At 39.9% G+C, this 18,994-nt stretch overlaps 2 long non-coding RNA genes across 2 annotated transcripts in view; one reads left to right on the forward strand and one right to left on the reverse strand.

Annotated features, from left to right (window-relative positions):
• Positions 1 to 18,994, reverse strand: part of LOC124156906 — a 352,033-nt gene that overhangs the window by 167,148 nt on the left and 165,891 nt on the right. The window contains exon 5 of the long non-coding RNA XR_006864426.1: positions 14,393 to 14,528. This is a non-coding gene — a long non-coding RNA (uncharacterized LOC124156906). The remainder of the gene's footprint in view (positions 1 to 14,392; positions 14,529 to 18,994) is intronic.
• The window catches only part of LOC124156907, a 49,611-nt gene that overhangs the window by 7,314 nt on the left and 23,303 nt on the right, over positions 1 to 18,994 (forward strand). The window lies entirely within an intron of this gene.

Raw genomic sequence — 18,994 nt, forward strand, 5'->3', positions numbered from 1 at the left:
GAGTAACAGTAATAGTAATTGAAAAGTCAATGGTAAGGTAGCATTGAATTAAATTCTATCATTCAGTATTTCTTCCATTCTATGATTGCCGGTCTAGAATATTTTTTAGTAGTTTCTATGGATATGCTTTTTTCAATTAGAAAATATTTATTGATATTCCGTTGACAATGGTCGTATGGATATTCAAATGATCACTCGTTCATCACGATTGCGTACATGTTTGCGGCAGTACAGATGTTTACCTGCACAAAATTTTGAGTGCACAAAAGATAACTTGAGTTCAGAAACGAATAACCAGAAAAATACCCTAGTATATAATTTCTAGTGTTATGCAGAGATATAAATTGAATAGGAACGCCTCCAGTCAATCTCACGGTAAATACATAAAAGTGGGTTCAAGGCAGCTTCTTGCTAACCAAAAGAACGAAATCGGTATGATCCAAACTGCTTCTTCAGTATTACTATACGATATGGAAAAAATTGAGCAAATGACGTATATGTTTATAAATATATTTCTTAACATTCCGGTGCTTTTCCTTTTCTTGAGTCATTGATTCAACGAAGCAAATTTTCCACTCCATGAAAACAAACTTAATCATCGCATTCAGAGAATCAGATCTTTCCCCTGATCTAAGATTTTAGCTTTTCAATTAAAGTCCCATGCGCAGAAGTAGAAAATTGCTCTCATTTACTAGTAGTTTTTATTTATATTCACTTCGAGTAGTTAATACACCCTTCAATTCTATAGTAGGTACCTGGAAGTTGGCTGCTATGATATTCGTATGGGTATTCATTACAATCATTTACTCTTCATTTTATAGTTTTAGTACTCAGTATTCAATTGTATAATTAGAAATTATTTTGATTATTCAAGTGATTATTTAGGAAATCGACTAACAAAGGGTAATTGTTTTTGGCCGGTGGGATTGACCGATCGGATAACCAACAAATTGCAATAATGTGTGCCAACGGGGTAATTCATCCTCTAACCGATCTTAAAAGCTAACCGCCAGAGAGCAAATATGGTAAGAAATTTCAGGAATTCACTAAATCGTTCTCATATATCTTCGATTATAAAGCTGGTTGTAAGCTAAATGCTTGTAGGTAGATAGGTCAAGCAGTCAATCTCTTGCGATCACAAGCAATAAAACATTATTCCGGTCCCATGCACTCACCGCGTAGTGAAATTTATCTTACTGAGTGTACCACGTTTCCCCAATGACTTCTTTACCTTGATCAAATAAGATTCATGCCTACTTTCCTCATGAATATAAGACCAGTAATCGTACGCAATGGAAAGTTACACTTAGCAGTAGAGACTATGCAAGAGGCCAAAATATTTATGTGACTAATGTGAAGAAAATCACAAGAAAAAAATGTAGCCAATTTAAAATGATACAAATATGTCTGGAAAGTTTGGGTTTCTACAACAGCACATCAAAAAATAGAGATTTTATTCTCTTGTGGTGACATTCCTAGATTATTTTACAAATAAAAAAATGAAAATATCATATTTAGCTGAACTAATGAAGTACTAACGAGCATAGCTAGGTACCTCAATTTCGACACATGGGAATGAAACAACTCTTTTGTCGTTTCATATCATTCTTATATGTTTTATGGTAGGAATAAATAATTACAATTTTGAATAGCACAGGCGAATCTATCGGTTATCTATGATGTCATTTACACCAAAATTTAAATATATCATCCAGGATTTCTGCATGGCAAAATTTTATAATTCCAGTCAGTTTTTAAGGCTTAACCTTTACCATCTTTTTCACAGCATGGGTAAAGATAAATTAAAATTCAAGAAAATCAAAATTCTTACTTTGACACTTAACACCAATTATTCTTGCACAATAGACGATATACTTGTAAACCAAGTACTTTAAATATCTGTATTGAGAATTTTTTATGGAGTGCTTAGACTGCATGAAAGACTCATTGTCAATATAGCTTAACTCAATAAAGGTCGCATAGCCAAAGATATCATGATAAGTCATCCTCGCTTTAACTAAAACATCGGAATTATTTGAACTACAATTGCCCATAACGTCATTGTATGGCAACATCAAAAAATAGCAGGCTATGGCGAATAATAAGGTAGACGCTCAATCAGATGGAACCGCGGATCCTCGTGCTCCAGATCATGTTTACCGGATAGGTATAGTCTAAAGTAAATAGGCTGTAAATCTAAAAGCATAATAGCCATCTCATCCGAATCGGGTAAAAATTTACTTAGAATTCTACCTATTCCTCAAGTGAAAGTAACTTTTTGAAAAATCAAGAACAATATATTTCGCTCAAATTCACAAGCTAAAAACTAAAATTCATACGCTGTTCTTCCTTTCCCAGTATTGAGCCCAAAACAAAAGGTGATGCATCGCTTGATGAAAAAATTCTTTACGTGATATCCAACTAGAAAAACTTCTCAGTATGTATATATGCACAATTGGCTTATTATATCTGCTGCATATGAATGCGGGAATGAAAATCAGTCAATTAAGAATTCATGAATTTCTTCAGATATCAAATAGTTTTTGAAAATGGATTGTCATTGGAGGCTTTGTTGATTACTCCTTGGTATTTTGATGAAATTTATTTTGACAGATCTAATATCATACGCTAATCATCTATAAGACAACATATAATCGCTGGTTTAAAATATCAATCTTGTATTACTGGATAAAAATAGAGCGAAATTAGTTCAATAGCTTCTTGAAAAAATTCTAGATTGAGTACTCCCTCAAATCACCAGGAGATTACCATTCCTTAGTTTGATCACCACATATTAGATACTTTTCGTGATTTCCTCATAAAACTGAGCTTACAAATATATCGTATCTAACAAACGTATCTTATCAAATTTTTCTTCAGAAAGACTTGCCTGACATTTTAGCTGCAAGTCCCAATCTTAGAGCGGGTATTAATTTGGGAAATGCGAGTGTCTCCCTTCAGTTAGAGAAATGATATGTGATCTAAGGTACGAATATCATTAAGTCAACGACCCAGCAAAAATTATTGATGCAACAATTTGTTAAGGTAGGTTTTCCGAAAAATACCATACTCGCGCTTGCTCAACCTGATTATAAAAATTCTCAAATAAAGTTATTTATTCCTTTACATTCCAGGATTATGAAACCTCAGTGATGACAGCACTTACTGGAAATTGTTGAGAATAGGTAATCACGAATGGGCAAATTTTGATTCAATACATTAGAGGGATTTTAAGTTTTGCGACCCATTTTCACTTACTATCAAATGTAATAAAAATCTATCAATTCGACATGGTTTTGCGCAACCGCTGTGGCATATAGAAGGGTAACTGGGATAAATGATGTTTATTGCATGCATCAAGTGAAAGGAATCATTGCATTTTTAGACCCTGAATTAAGTAAGCCCTTTTATTACTGAAGGAACTTCTATTCCTGTATGTAAGAAACCAATAAATAATCTCTATGCTGAAAAACTTAATTTTTTTACGCAGAATTAACATTTATAACAGGAATTTATCATACATTTCCTAAACTATAGGTTCCAATAATCCTTACTAGAGATGGTGAGGAGGACCTACACTGACGATATTTTTATCATCTCAATTCAAATGATCCGGTGAAAGCCAATATGCTGTACCGCTGTTCGTAGGAATTAAGTTCGAAACCCAAGAAAGTATTTTAGATTTTTATCGTGGAGGAAGAAGGACGACATGGAACCTGAAACTGCAACGCGGCCTTCTCAAACTCCTCGGGCGGAAGAATAAGGCACTGTACCAGCCGAGAAGGGTTTGGCCGAGGTTGGTGTGGAAGGATGAGAGGGTGGTCATGGGGAGATGCAAGGGAGAAGAAGTCCAGTGGTCCCAGAGACGATGAATGCCCTCTCCGGCAAAAGTGGACGGCAAGGAGGGTGGGGCACGTCAAGAACAGGGTGCACGGCCGACTGACATCTGGTTCCGAACCCGGTTCCATGGATGCAGTGGTTGCAACTGTGCAACGATGCCCCTCAAGCTCTCTACTAAGTTGTTACTCTTCCTTGCGTTTCAGTATCAGCGACTCTGGTATACCTGCTTTTTGATTTTAGTTCAGGGAATTAATGAATGAGAATATTCAGTAGACAATGCAAACACTATCGAATATTCATAATATTTTAAACTCAATGGATTGATAATTTTTTTCTGAAAAAAAAATGTCCAAAAGAAATGAAAAAAATTAAAATATCCACTTGGGTCCTTAGAAATTAAGTCGTTCGCCGATAGAAGCTACAATTAATGAGTTATCATAATCAATTAGATCTACGGCAGAATATTCAGCAGGAAGTATGAAGCCTAAATGAAAATATATTTGATAATATTAAGCATATTCGTCATACACATGGATTTCTAAATGGTTTTAATTTTATTTTCTACCAAAAAGGAAAAAGGCATGAACAAAATACCGCAGTAAAGAGGCTCCAATGATGCTAGAGCCAATGATTAACAGCCACAATTGAAGAATTATAAAATTCCAATCTATAGAGAAAGTGAAAATGAGGTTGAAAATTTTTCAGCATTCAGTATAGGATTAATACTTTCTTGTGTTCTTTTACCGACTTTGGTCTTATTCTTACCAATAATTTCATGTACTGACTGTACTGCGCACTTCATCACTATTACGACACTAGTCTTAAATAAGTTACACAAAACTATTCATGTTCAAGCAAGCTCTACGATACTGCTTTTACACAGAAACACGGTATATCATTCAATTAATTTCATTAGATCGTTGAAATTTCTAGCATGGCAATAATTAATTAAAAGCTCTGATATCCACCTCATGGTTAAGTTTGTGCTCGTGCCTTTTGAGAGTGAGTTTCCATGGGGATATATATAAAAGTCTTACAATGATAATTTTATCACAAATCAACTTCGCCATTCACGACATTGCGTTAATAGTATTACTAGTAAATTTCAACCCAGGGCATGATGGTAAACTCGTATTATTACGATAATTTTAGGTATAATTTCGGATTTTGGGAAAAGCGAGAGTCACAGTACTTGAGGGCCACACTTCGGATTTTTAAATGTATGAGAGGATCATAAGACCACTGCATAAATTAGAAAATTATCACAAGTTCCATAATATTAAAAAACCTTTGATTATGAAATGTGGTCGCTATGAAAAGATTTTATCGCAAAATATGAATATTCTGGGGTAAATTTATACACAAGGTATCAAAGTCATTCCGAAAGCAATGAAACAATGTATAGCTGTGACGGAAACATAGTGATATAAAATTCGAGTAATTAATCATCTATCAAAGAAATTGGAATTGTCATTAAAGATTTGGACTGAATGACTGATTAGCAACTTAATGTTGATAATCTGTAATTATGGTGCAAGAAAATTACACAGGAGTATATTTAAAAATACGATACGACAAGTAAAAGGGTTCTCAAGAAATAAATTTTTTTAAAATAATGTCCAAAATGGCAAATATTATTCCATCTAGCCTCCTCAATTCAGCTGTTTCGTATAGCCATTTCAACCAAGCAAAAATATAAAAAGCAAAATAGGCCTTGACAACCGTATATCTAATGTCTTTTAAAAATACAGAGGAAAATTTTAGATCATTCACTCAGCAATCTCAGATGCTCATAAAATGATATGCGTTAACTTTCACGGTAGTTTTTCTTTGAAGCCCTAACATTTGTGCTCACAATGATGGAACATTCTAGAAGATAAACTCTGAACCTCTTGTTTTTTAATCGAAAATGCAGAACTATATTATAACCTGGCCCACCTAATAATAGCGTTGGGAAATGAAGAGTGAAATGACAATTTTTAGGGTTCATAAGTAATATCTAGCAAGTAATGACTTTCTTCAGATACCAGAGTCATGGATATAATATCTTTAATTTGGCCATAACATATAAGGAAAATTAAATAAGGTATATATTATAATATTCCTTATCGTATATACATATTTTTTTACAACATCTTCACACATATTCAAGTTAATATTTAATTATGCATAAGGAAGGCTTACTGTGTTTATCTATAGGAAAGCACTGCGGCTATGAGAGATAACTATTGGATGTACTGGTTTCACTTCTATTAAAAATGTTTTTTAATTTAGTAAAAAAATATATTGTTACAGAGTAGATGACGTAAGGAGAGCTTCGATAAAGCTTTAGGAGAGTGGGGCATACAAATTTTAAAGAACAATTAATGCGAACAAGGAAAAGTTTTGGAACAAATTCAAGTTAAGATTATTGTAAGATACTAACCAGTGTGAACTCAATATACGCAATACACTTGTGATACATAAGAATTTAGGATTCCTTGTTATTTACATCAAAATTCATCTTCCATAAATTGATCATAGGTGTGAACAACAACTTTGATGAGAAAGACATAGTAAAAGAACAAATAATGTACAAAAGTATTGAATAATTAGAAAATCAATAATTTAAGATATAAAATTGAGTCATACTTTTTTTTGGCCAAAAGATGTATCAACTTCGTCACATATATTCCCTGCAAAAAACAACTAAGCTCAGAAAAGCTGCACCATTATAAAACAGCTATGTCCTCAATAACTTAATTATAAATATGTTATTGCCTTCATTCAGATAAGGCTTGTATGGTCAAGATCACATAAATAAAATATAAACAAAGATGATCAGATAGTTAATTATGAACCCAGCTTTTACAAACTGACATAAAATAATGATGAGAATATTCAGTGTATATAGCGTTAAATTAATGACTGATTGAAAGGAAAATATGACGCTTTCAATAAATGTATTTCCAATTAACCATAGCGAATAGGGAAGGAACAAAAGCTTTTGAATCTCTTAGTAATCGACTGGGTAGTTGAGGAACCTCAAGTTATGGAAAAGGAAAAGTTGTTACGGCTCAAGCATTGCATTCCACAGAAGTAATAAAATAGAAATGTTTCATGACCAAATCAGCAAAGGGTTTCCATGCTATCTTGTGGTAATGATTTGTCAACTAAACCTGGTTCAAGTGAGTGTTGTGTTGTCAAAAATCTTATATGGCCATACTTTAGAAGTAAACTACATTTTCCAACATAATGCTTTCAACACCTGGAAAGTATATTTTTTGTGGAAAATTTTTCCATAAAGTTGTAGTATTAAGATTGCAGTATTAGAATTAACTGCAATAAAAACAAAAAAAATGATAGCGGTTAGTAAGATTAAGAGCGAAGGCGAGGCAAACAATTCAATATTTTAATCTAGAATCCCTTCACAACATCTAAAAATTTCGGAAGAGTGGATGAATCTATAAATTATTTTAAAGTGATAGATAAATCTATTTCATAATACGGTAATAATTTAGATGAAATTGACAAGTTGAATACACACGGTTGCATCTATCATTTCTTTCAATGTCATTGTTCCCCATGAAAACACAATTTTGGTTCATGTTTTACCCATCAACTTCACTACCAGTGTGTATCTGAAAATGCTATTAACATATATAGGATTTTAAAGTAATGTCATTCATTTGTATACCACTCTTTTCCTCTTCATCCATAATGAAGAAGAGCTAAGCCTTTTTTCGCAAGTGATAGCCTTTCATAGTGAGTCGTGCAATTCAAGGAATAAGCTCTGTTTACAAAAGATCAATTTTTAGTCGGCATTTGAATAGAATCTCATTTTAAAAGCCTAAGGATAAGTGAACTTATGTCAAATTGATAAGTAAATTAAGTGTAAATTCATCAGGAAATAGAAGAAAGAAAAAATTAGGGTAGCTAAGTAAAATAAAAAGTCACGGAAAGAATTTTAAAAGGAAAATATCAACAATTTGTTCTTTATAGGAACACTAGAGTATTTAAAATGGCAATCGACATTAATAAAATACAAAGGCAAAACAAACCCAGCATTTCGCAGATTAATATAATTTATAAAAGCACATTGGTTGAAAATAACATGCAGAGGAAAACGAGGCGATGCATGGTGAAAAAATTTCATGTCTGCAGTGATTTGATGATAGTAAAGACCTAAGAGTGGGAAATTTTGGACGTGGAAGATGGTAAAAAGAGCGTGATAGATGAAAAAGAAATGTAGAATCAAATGTGAACGCATAGCATTATGGGAACATTAGAGTATTTATAGGCGTTCGGATACAACTGGCCAAGCAAGAAAACACTTATAATTGAAATTTTATGGAGTAGCAATGTGAAATAGTTTAAAAGAAGTAAATTGATACAATGCACTGACTATATTGCAAGGCTGAGCTTTATTGTATGGATTGAAATGATACTGCTACGATAATTCATAAATAATATTACTTTATAATTGAATAAAAGGTATCTGTAAATGTTTCACTTTACTTAAAAAATTGGTTGCATCAATCTTATTGAGATATCCTCCATTACTAACAAAAAAATTAGGGTAAAATGTCTAATCTACATTTGAAAACCCCTCAAAGTTATAATTCAACGGAATAATTAGCAACTAGACAATAACCATGGTATGTATACGTTGTAAACGATGGTCACCAATCGTTTGAATGTATATTTGGGTAAGTGAAAGTGTGTATGTGCATAAAATACATCATTATAATGTTAGGAAGTTTTAGAGTGCAAAATTTACCAATAGCTACCAACTTAAGATAGAAAATGCTATCTTAAATGAACAGTGCGAAAATAAATGCTAGAGAGTATTTGTTACGGCTGCAGTTTTGGAAAGGTTACAGCAATAGCTATTATCTCTCTAGTTGGTAAAATTATACTGTAATTAAGATAGTAAAAATAATATTAATTTGATGCTTGGGTAATAGCAATGCAGGATATCTTATATTCTCAACTGAAAATAATTAATTGAACAATTAAAAGTAATTTAATTGAATAAATTAATTAATCTGGGGAAATAATATATATGTAATTTTTTTAAACCTTACCATGGTGGGATACTTAAGCAAAACAAATACGACATTGAGGCCGCCGTGTATTATGCGTTGAGTCAAATGTTTGACCCCAGAAGAACAAAGTAAAGCATGGTGATAAAAAGGAAAATGCCCTTACAGGAGCACAGAAGAGTGTTACCAATGGAAATTGAAATACTAGATAGTGACATCTCAAATATGTCTATCAACTGATACGATAAAGAGTACCTTATGAATTTAACCATAAACCTCTAAGCGCCCAAAGTTTTAGAAAAGGTAGATAAATGTGAAAAATACTTCGAGTTGAAAAAGAAGCAGAAATATTTTGTAAAGGAATATTTTAGCTGCCCAGAAAGTGGACGAAGAAAACTGGCTGATGCATAATTAAGTAGAGCTAATTATTTTCGGAGATTTCAACGATGGTAGGGGTAATACCCAAGAATGACCGACGTGACTGACGAAATAATTCCATTCGTAGGAAAAAATGACGTATTTTCTGCACCTGATAGTAAAAAAGGAATCAAAAATCTGATTCAGGATTGATATAACGATGACTTGAGATGGGAAACGGTCATTGTCAGAAGAGAAGATATGCTACCATAAGGAATGACATTTCTCACTCAAATTTAATAATAGCCGAGCAGAAGAAAACCTTTCTGTGTCGTACAGCTCACTTATTAGTATTTTAATTCTGAATCATTGATAGCGATTAGGCACACCACAATCAGTTAATGCTTGTTCCAATAGTTCACACGTAAAACTCCCGCCGGAAAATTTGAGCAGTCGACATAATAGTTCCACTACGAAAACAGGCAGAGAAAATGGTGAAATATAAAATAATTTACTGTCCGCAGAATATTTATATAAATTAATTTCCGTCATCATTATATGTATCAGTCATTTTCCTCCACTAAGACGACGATTCTGAAGAAACTGTGTCGAAAATCTTTGATTAATCACGCATAATTTGCGGAAAAGAAGTGAATCTACTAAATACAAATTGGAATAATTCGCCGAGAAAATATGCATTGATTTCCGTGTTCAGCCATTAGACTCGATGTAATGAATCCCTCAACGATCATTATCTTTTTTTCTAGGAAAAAGCTTCCGAATCAAGTTAATCGAAGTTCTTAACCTACGTTCTTATAAAAGAGTACTGTATTTTGCCTTTCTCATCGAATCAGATGTGGTTCGGATTTACTTGAACCGCACTTGGGTCACCGAGGGCTCGCCTCAAGTTCGCCTCGATCCTAGTGCCATCTCTCGGGGGTCAGCTGGATCTTCATCGCCCGAGTGCGGCCGGTCCGGAGTCCGGCGCGGCGGTCAATTTCAACCGCCCGCCCCACGGACCACTCCCCGGCCGCCGCGCGCGACGCGGCCGGCAGATGAAACCCCGACTCTCGCGCCGGAGAACCCCGCTCGACCCCGTCCGACGATCGCGAGAGTTCGCCTGGGGAGAGGCGGCCCTTTCGAAGCGATAAGACTCCTCTTACTCCCTCGCTCACGATAAAAAATAAAATCCCTCGGGCCGATGCGGGGTTGATTTATTTTTTTTCTTCTTCCAACGGGCCTGGGTTATCGCGTCGCTTCGTGTTACGTCGGGACTCTTTTGCGACGCAAGATGCACGAGGGATGGGCAAGGATGGATGGCCATATAGTCTTACACGGCTTTCCTTTACATCAAGTGCCTTTCGGCCGTTTGCCTTGATCGGTTCTTGCGTTCACGTGGAGAAAAAAAAGTACTTGTTCGAACTGACCTCGGTAACAGAATTATGCGAAGTCGTTGCAAAGGATATCTTATTTTTCAAGTGAACCTTATTCTCCCCTTTACATTTCGTCCCTTTGTTTTATTTTCTCGTTTACGGCTGAACTCAGGAGACAAGGATGAATGAAATTGAGCTTATAATAAGAATCCGCCTTTTGATATTAACGCCAATTGAAAATTATTTCTTTCTTTATGCCGTATTATCTTTAGCAAATCAGCATAAGGTGCTTTTAATCTTTTTTTTACTCCAAGCGTGTATTCAAACCTACATTGTAAGCCTTCGCAAGCTTATTCCCAAATGTCTACAACTTGAGCCCGCTAAATAAATGGATCATTCAAGACTATTTCATTACTACGAGTAAAAGTCTTACGATAGTCGAGAGAGGAATTCTTCACTACTTGGCCATTGAGTATTTCAATGTTTTGACAGAACATCGAGGATCTTGAGCTTGAGATACCTGCATTTTCAATACACCCCCGAATAGTTTACCGTTAAAATTTTGCAATTCGCTGTTAATATTTCGATATCCAGCTACGCTTAAATGTCTCTTGAACAAGTCAATTGGCATTCCTAAAGTTAGTGGGATGAAAGCAACCTAAGAGATACAAAACTGGATCTCCATCCACCCGTGATAGAGCCATTTTCATTCTCTCTTTCAAACAGAAAGTGAACTTGTGAGCTGCAATGAGCGGAAGTATATATTTACCTCGTTAAGGAATTAACATGCTAAGAAATGATTTATAAAGGAAATGCATCAGCTATAAGTAGGTACATAAAGTGCGTTTGAAATATAGTGGATCAGTTTTGGGTAACATGAGGTAGGGAAAAATGCCAACTTAGTCAAGAACATATTTCTTTTATATTTACGGTGTCATAGTATGCTAAGCGCTGGTAAACCTGAAATACTAGGAACTTGCTCTGATCTATGGCTAAACCGGTTCGACTGAAAAAAGGCGCGTGTCAAGGCCAACATTTTTTATGCTATAACGTCAGAAATGGATAGAAATATGACTGCATTTGGCAGGCCTTCATAAACATATTTCTCTCACAAATAAAATGAACATGCTAGGAGAGAGAAATTATTTCTGAAGGTGGGAATAAAGTCATGCACAGAGACACTTTACCGAACGTAGGTAAGCGTTTAAAAACACAGGTATTTCCAAAATGTAAATTTAGCATGCAGATGGGGTCATTCAAATGACAGAGGAAAAGTTAGCGCAATTGAAGGAGTGGAAGGAAATATACGTTGTTATTAGGAATTTCAACTGACCGAAAGAGATCCATGGAAAGTACAGATAATATGAGTAATCATCTATTCATTTCCGAACGTATGATACTGTGAGCCTAGCCTGCCAAGTTGACAGCGGGATAACCGGCAATTCAATCTTCTTGTACTGTCACTCTCTAGAAAAATTCCGACTGACAATTATCTGACATGTACTATAAATGCAATGTGAGCGACATGTTTCCGGTCTTTGGGGGCAAAGAGGGTATAGTCAAGCTCCAATAATAATTGTGAGACTACGTCATAAAATCCGTATGGCCAGGCAATGTACCGCAAAATTATAAACTGCAAATTACTCCTTTATCTTGATCTTTTAAATTGGCTCCCGATGTTTGACAAAACAGAGAATTTCGTTGAAATTGCTGAATTCGTCGATGAGGCTTTCCGTTTCAGGTTGAATACAATTCAAGGGCTCGGTAGTCCAAATAGGTAGAGATGTAAGGTAGTAAGGAGGGAATCCTCCCGTGATTCACACACCGGTCACCTTTACTTAGGGCAGGCACCCTGGATACGAAGTGCATCTTTCGCTGCACTCGCCTTCCCCACCGAGTCGACATCGGTAACAATGGAGACAGCGACCGTCTGTCTGCAGGGTGGATATCCGCTTAGTCCGAAAACACGTTCCGCAAACGTCTTTTGGTCATCTCCTCATGCAGACCGTCTTCTTGGGGCATCTCATTTTACGGATCCGGCTTCGGTCACCGAACAGGTCCGCCACAATCTCTCTCCCTCGTCTCTCAAGAGGCGAGTACCGGGTTCGAGAATTCCTCATCCAACGCATAGCTGTGCCATTCACTGGTGCATCGACAAAGAAAATTTGACCTGCAGTTTCCGCGAGTAAATCGCCTTTTGTAGCTTTCATTTCTTCTCATGTTCGTCGCTAATAATTTTACCGGCCTCAGATGAAGCATAGTATACACAATGGGATGAATTTGCGAAGCTTCACTCGTGTCTTGAGTGGCACAGCATCATTTTTCCTGCATGCCTTCACGTTGTACCTATTGTGCGTTTTCAGTGAACATAAAATTTGCGCGGGGTATGTTCCATTTTACAAAGCTGTGATAGTCATAACAATACCCTGCACTATCATTTGATCTAATGTGTCGACGAAATCAAACAGAATTATTTACTTCCTTTGATGATTCTCAAATTCGGAAATACATTTTTGGTGATGAGCATTCCATAAAAATTGCTCTGCCTTTTCGAGAGGTACATTTCAAAAAATAGGCACGCAAATTGTTATAAGTGTCCATTATAAACTGCAAATTACTGTTGTGACCATGAATTGAGGTACTTAGAGTGAGAATTCTAATGTTCTCCCACCCACTGAGGTATCGCATGGAATGAGACCGTGGTTGATGTCAGGTATTCCGAGCCTCGCCAACATTATGAAGGACTAAGGAGGAAAGTTATTTGCTGGCAAACACGAGGCAATACTCCGTCAATTATTTTTTTTAAATGCTTAAGCTAGTGCATACGAGCGATATAGAAATACTTGGGGACAAATAAAGATTAATATATGTATGATAAATATCACCCATTGTAATATGAGAAATGCATAAATGATAAGAAATAAGTATGAGATAGGTTTCAAAAGTGCGTCACATAGCGGCGATCGCTCGGGCGTCTCCATCTTGAATCAAATGATGTACCGTCATTCGATTCAAGGTAGAGTATGGCCACTTGCATTTACTAGAGGATTAACTATCCGACTTTTAAGGTATCCATGGGAATGATTTATAAAGAATATTTTTGTTCCTGAATGCTAGTGATAGAAATCGTATGTACACAATTCACGTAGAGTTCACAGCATTTGGAGTATCTAAGGAAACCGGTGTCGGCATGGTCCATTTCACCAAGTATTAAGCCAAGTACCAAGCACATTTCTGAAGTCTATCATTTCGATTAAAGATGAACTTGTTTCTTCCGATATTGACGTCGAACTCCACGCATAAATCCATATGCTAACACTGGCTTGCACAGGCACTTCAAATAATTTCCTTATGCGTTGGGTCGCTATAAACTGTATGTCTTCACAAATCCAGACTAAGGAAAGGCCATTATCCAATAGAGCCACAGTCACTAACACAAGGAGTCCGCACTCTGTAGTCCAAAACGTTTTCGAAAGGAATATATGTTGCTGGTCAAGAAACACGTTCGGAGCACGATCTTGTCCCATTCTCCAGGACCCAAGTGCCGGTGACTCTCTGATAGGGCGAGCCCGCGGTCTACGTCACCGAGCGGTACGGCTGGTGGTTAAATGCCCCAAAAGGAGGGACAACTCCGGGCCCATTTAAACTCGAGAATGTCATCGCTTTCCGTCGTTGGTATTGCAAAACTCCTCAATTGCGTTAAATAATCCTCAGGTATCCAATATCATGGTGGGGAAGCTGAAATAAATCAAGTAAAATAATAGAAGAAAAATACTGAAATTCAACATGAGTACTCACCGGTCAGAACATTCCGAAGCGATCCTCCAAAGGTGAGACCCGCAGAACGGGGTCGTTGGTAGAGCCTTCTCCCGCCGGTGCCGTGCCGCGCCTCCCGCACCCGATGTGGCGTCCCGTCTTCGAGCACCGTCGCCTCCTGTGGCAAACGAAAGCTGAGCGTTAGAAGTGAGTCCTCAGGGCTGGCGGGTGGCCCCGCCGAAGATGCGGACAATTCCTAGAACCGCCCGACGCGGGATGCATGATCGCCCCTGGGAGTGCGAATGGCACCCGGGCCCGTCAAGGAGGGAGCGGTCAAGCCGCGGCCGCGCTCGGAACACCCACCCACGCCGCCGGGCCGATCTCCCCGCGAAGTCCGGTAATAGTTCGCGGCACCTACTCGCGGGCCACGCTGACCGGGACTTGTGGCGGAACAATGGGGGCCTTGAGAGTCGAGAACGGTGGAGGAGAGGAATGGTCGGGTTTCCTTCCACTCTCCCTATCGGAAACGGCTCCGGATGGCGCGTTGGAGGAGTGGTTGGCTGCGTTTTTCCTCGCGATAGAGGGGGAACGCGCTGAGAAATAGTGGGAGGAGTTGAGCGGTAAGGCGGGTGGGAGTATGTTGAGAAAAGGGTGAGGACTCTGGAGAGGTCTTGGAGGAGAATTATGAAGGCGAGGGTGTGAGTCAGACTTGGCTGGAGGATGAGGAGTTGCAGGAAGGAGAGGATAAGGTTGAGGTAGTCGAGGATTTAAATTCCCTCGCCTCTCTAGAAGGCAGGAGATGGGAAATCTTATTGGATGGGGGCAAAGGATGGGATATCTTATGAGGGTGAGAAGTCAAGTCGAGTATAATGACTGAGAGGCAGGTGTCCAAGTCGGGAAAGGTCTCCTATGCTGAGGTATCTGGAAGGACTATAGAAGGCCCGCTATATCAGAGTCCAGAAGTCCGGAGCTGAGCTAAGTGTCGAAGGTCCGAAGGACGTTGCCCGCGAGAGGTCGCGCTGATCGAGAGGGAAGGTGACTGACTGACTGCACGCGGGGTTGCCCGCACCCGCTTACTGTGTTTTCGGCTAACTGTTGGGCCGTGAGTGTGCCGCACCCGGTGTTTCTCCTTCCTCTCCGGGAGAGCACTGCGGTGTGCCGGGGTCGTCTTCTTCCTCCCTCGCGGAAGGGCAGAGTGTGTGCGTGATGGTCCGTGTCGTCCGTGTTTGTCTCTATCGCCGCCCCCACCGCCCCCTTCTATCTCTATCCCTTCCCCCTTTTAACGCCACCTCTCACTCATCGAGGAATGATTGCGCTGGCCCCGCAACAAAGCCGCGGCCCAACTGCGCGGGCGGGGGTGCGTACGCGGCCAAAACGCTCTTCCCTATGTGTATGTGCGCGACTTTCATCTCCGCACCTCCTTGGGCTTCCACCACCTTACTCCCCCTTCCAAGCGCCTATTCCGAATCCCCACCCACCCCCACTCCTCCCCGCGACTCGGCCATCTCTTTCACTCCCGCAACGACACCTCCCTTTATCCCACCCCTCCGTGACTACCCCACCCACCCTTCCCCCTTCACCCCACCCCCCGATCACCAGCACTCACTCTTTCCCGCAGGGCGCCATTCACCGGTCACGCGGGCCCGTTCAACCCCGGCAGGTCCGGCCGGCGCTCCCGCCAAAACGTGGGGCGCCGAGTCGGTGGGTTTTAGGCGCGCGCGCGCGCGAAGTCTCGGGTCGTCGGGCGGCGTCGGTGGCGTCGGCGGCCGCTTCAAACACAACTCCCCGGCCGCGTGCGTGGGTCCCCCGGCTTCTCTTCAACCCTCTCTCTCTCGTACACACACCCGCTTGCTGCCGTGGCCCGCCCAGCGAGTGAGTGTTTGTCGGGGGTGCATATCACATTCACTAACACGCCCCCGCCTTTCTCTCTCTGTCCCCTCCTACCCTTCCCTCCCCACCCCACTTCGCGCTCTCTTTTCCGCTGGGCTCCCACCCCTTTTCCCTCTCTTCGCCCACCCCTACTCTTCTCCACAGTCACTTCAAGCTGCGCCGTGCATCGGACCTAGAGAGTCCGCGTGCACCCCTCTCTCCCACACCCTCCCCCCACTCTTTCCGACTCACTTCCAGTCACGTACCCCCACCACACCCCCCTCCACCCGCGCGCACACATCATTAACCGCGGTACCACCCTCTCTCCCTCTCTTTCGCTTCCCCCTCTTTGTCGCCTCTTTTCTCCCCTTACCCTCATCGTACAATTTTACCGCACTCATCCCCACTCTTATCTCATCCGTCGAAACAACAAATTCTGTGCAAAGGGTACCGCCCAGTATGGGACACCTCCCTCTTTTAGCGGGAGGTACCACCCCCTCCCGATGTATCCCATTGCATTCCTCCTCCATGCGACCCTCCGCGGCACACTTCATTGCATGGTTTTCATCCCCCACTCTTCTTTCACCCCCTCCTTTTTCCTTCCGCTTTTCCTCCTACTCCCCACACCCACCGACCGCGGAAAAACACGTGAAGAGTAGGGATGGCACCGAATTGATATCCCAAAATGCATCCGAATGCTACGAATGCTCGGAGGATGGGGTGTGGGGAATATTCTGATTCCCGAAGTGTTTAGGAGGAGTGAGGAAGGAGAAGACAGTAGAAGGGGACATTGCGAAGGCGACAATGGTGGGCGGAGGAGTAGCGGAGGGGGTATGAAGTATATAAAAATATCAGTGGGAGGGGTTAAAACTATTTGGTGAGTGTGGGGTGAGGTGATAACTGCAAACTCACCCGGGAAGCCCGGAGCTGTGCGGCAAGGGGATGGGGATTTTTTTTATGCCTCGCCTCAATATTCCACCCGTTGTAAAAAAAAGGAAATAAAAAACAAAACAAAAACAAGAGAGCGTTGCATGACGCTCTCCCACCCTACCGGGCCATACCCTCCCCCCTCCCCTCTGTTCAATGCACTTTTTGACGCTGTTATTTCTCTGACAAAAAATTTAATATGTAACGCGTCGCCCACCTTTCTCTCTCCCACCGCTGAAATCCCAGGGATCTCCCGGGCATTTTTATTCCCCTCGGCTGCATTAATAATCAGTCTTTGAGACCAGTCTACTTGAGCCTCGTCCTTCTAATTTGGGTTTCCGAGTTCGAGTCCCAGGACGGTTACGCCAAACTTTTTTCCTCCCCCCTTATTTCCCCACCAAGTTCCACGAAAAAAAACAACACTTGCCCCGAATTTCGCCCAATTTGACTTTCCCTCGCTCCGCCTCGTCTTCAAGGCGGGCCCGGAGTTTGGAGGAAGTTTGGGCAACTTTGCGGGGAAGTTAGTTGCGGGAAACGCCGCCGCCAGCTGGTCGGCGCTGCGATAAAGCCGCACCGCGCCTTTTCGACCTCGGGACGCAAGCGGTCAGCTCCGATCCCTTTGTAGACGTCGTGCGCGCCGCAAACTTCAGTCTGCAGCGAGAGAGGTGACGGCACGGTCACAGAGCTCTGTGTATCCGCGAATACGCCTCTGTTTCTTGTCGCGCGCGTAAACATTAGAATGTTATTCATTCGTCTGGCAGGAAAAATGCCTAAACTCCCTGGGGTGGGTTGGCAAAACATACGATAAAGGAGCTTGCTAATTCTTCAACTATCCCACCAGTAAGCCATCAATGCGGAGAATCCTCTATTTTGCCTCGTATTATAGTATCAAAGGATTCGATCGCTTCTGTTGAGGGGCTAAAATGCTCTCGAGCCGAAATAAAATGCTCCTGTCATTCGAAATGGACGCGGTCGAAATGTTTGTTTGACTTCCGATGATTTTTGGCGTGAACGCTGAGCGCATTATTTGTGATTCCAGAGCGAGAATAGATTTATTAAAAAAGGACGCTGAAATTATTTGTAACGTTCCTCTCGGTGACGTTCGGAAATTCAGAAAAAAATTCTCATTAATTGGATCGCAATCGAATGCAAACGAAAATACAAGGGAATACTTCAGCGGGTGAAATTTGAAAGCATTGATTTTTTTAGTTGCAAGCTAAATATTTTGATACTGATAATTTATTATGTTTTAACAACTACAAATGAAGGGTCGAAAATTAATTCTTTTTTAATTAAAACTCTGTAAAATGTCACTTGATCTGTGACGCTATTGAAATGATATGGCCGTGAGTAGTTTAGAAATATCGGTTATAATCGGCTTAGCGTTTTTTTAGCACATGTCAACTATTGTTGTATGATTTATATGCATGGTGATAATTTTCGTAACTACGGTTTTCGATTTCAAACTTTATTGGTATTTTAGTTCTAAATTAAAATATTTTAGATCTAAATCTTGATGCAACGTACAAGCAACTAATATCTCTCTCCAGGGACTAGCAGTGAAATAAACAGAAAATTTATTCTTGAAACTCATGGCTGGGAATGAGTGGAGTTATTTTTGTCCATGACGTATAGAATATAGTATATCAGGGAGAAAAATTGTATCGGTACAGACCCATTTGCTACATATTATCATATTTCTATTTAATATACGAGTATATTGAATGAATTCCATTAGAAATCTACAACGTCACCATTGTGCCAAAGTAATCATCACGCATGAGTTTCCTCTTCACTTTGGATTAAATTATATGTTTTGAAAATAAAATATTATATTTTCTAAAGGTA

The sequence above is a fragment of the Ischnura elegans genome, chromosome 4 (genome assembly GCF_921293095.1).
Source record: "Ischnura elegans chromosome 4, ioIscEleg1.1, whole genome shotgun sequence".
NCBI lineage: Eukaryota > Metazoa > Arthropoda > Insecta > Odonata > Coenagrionidae > Ischnura > Ischnura elegans.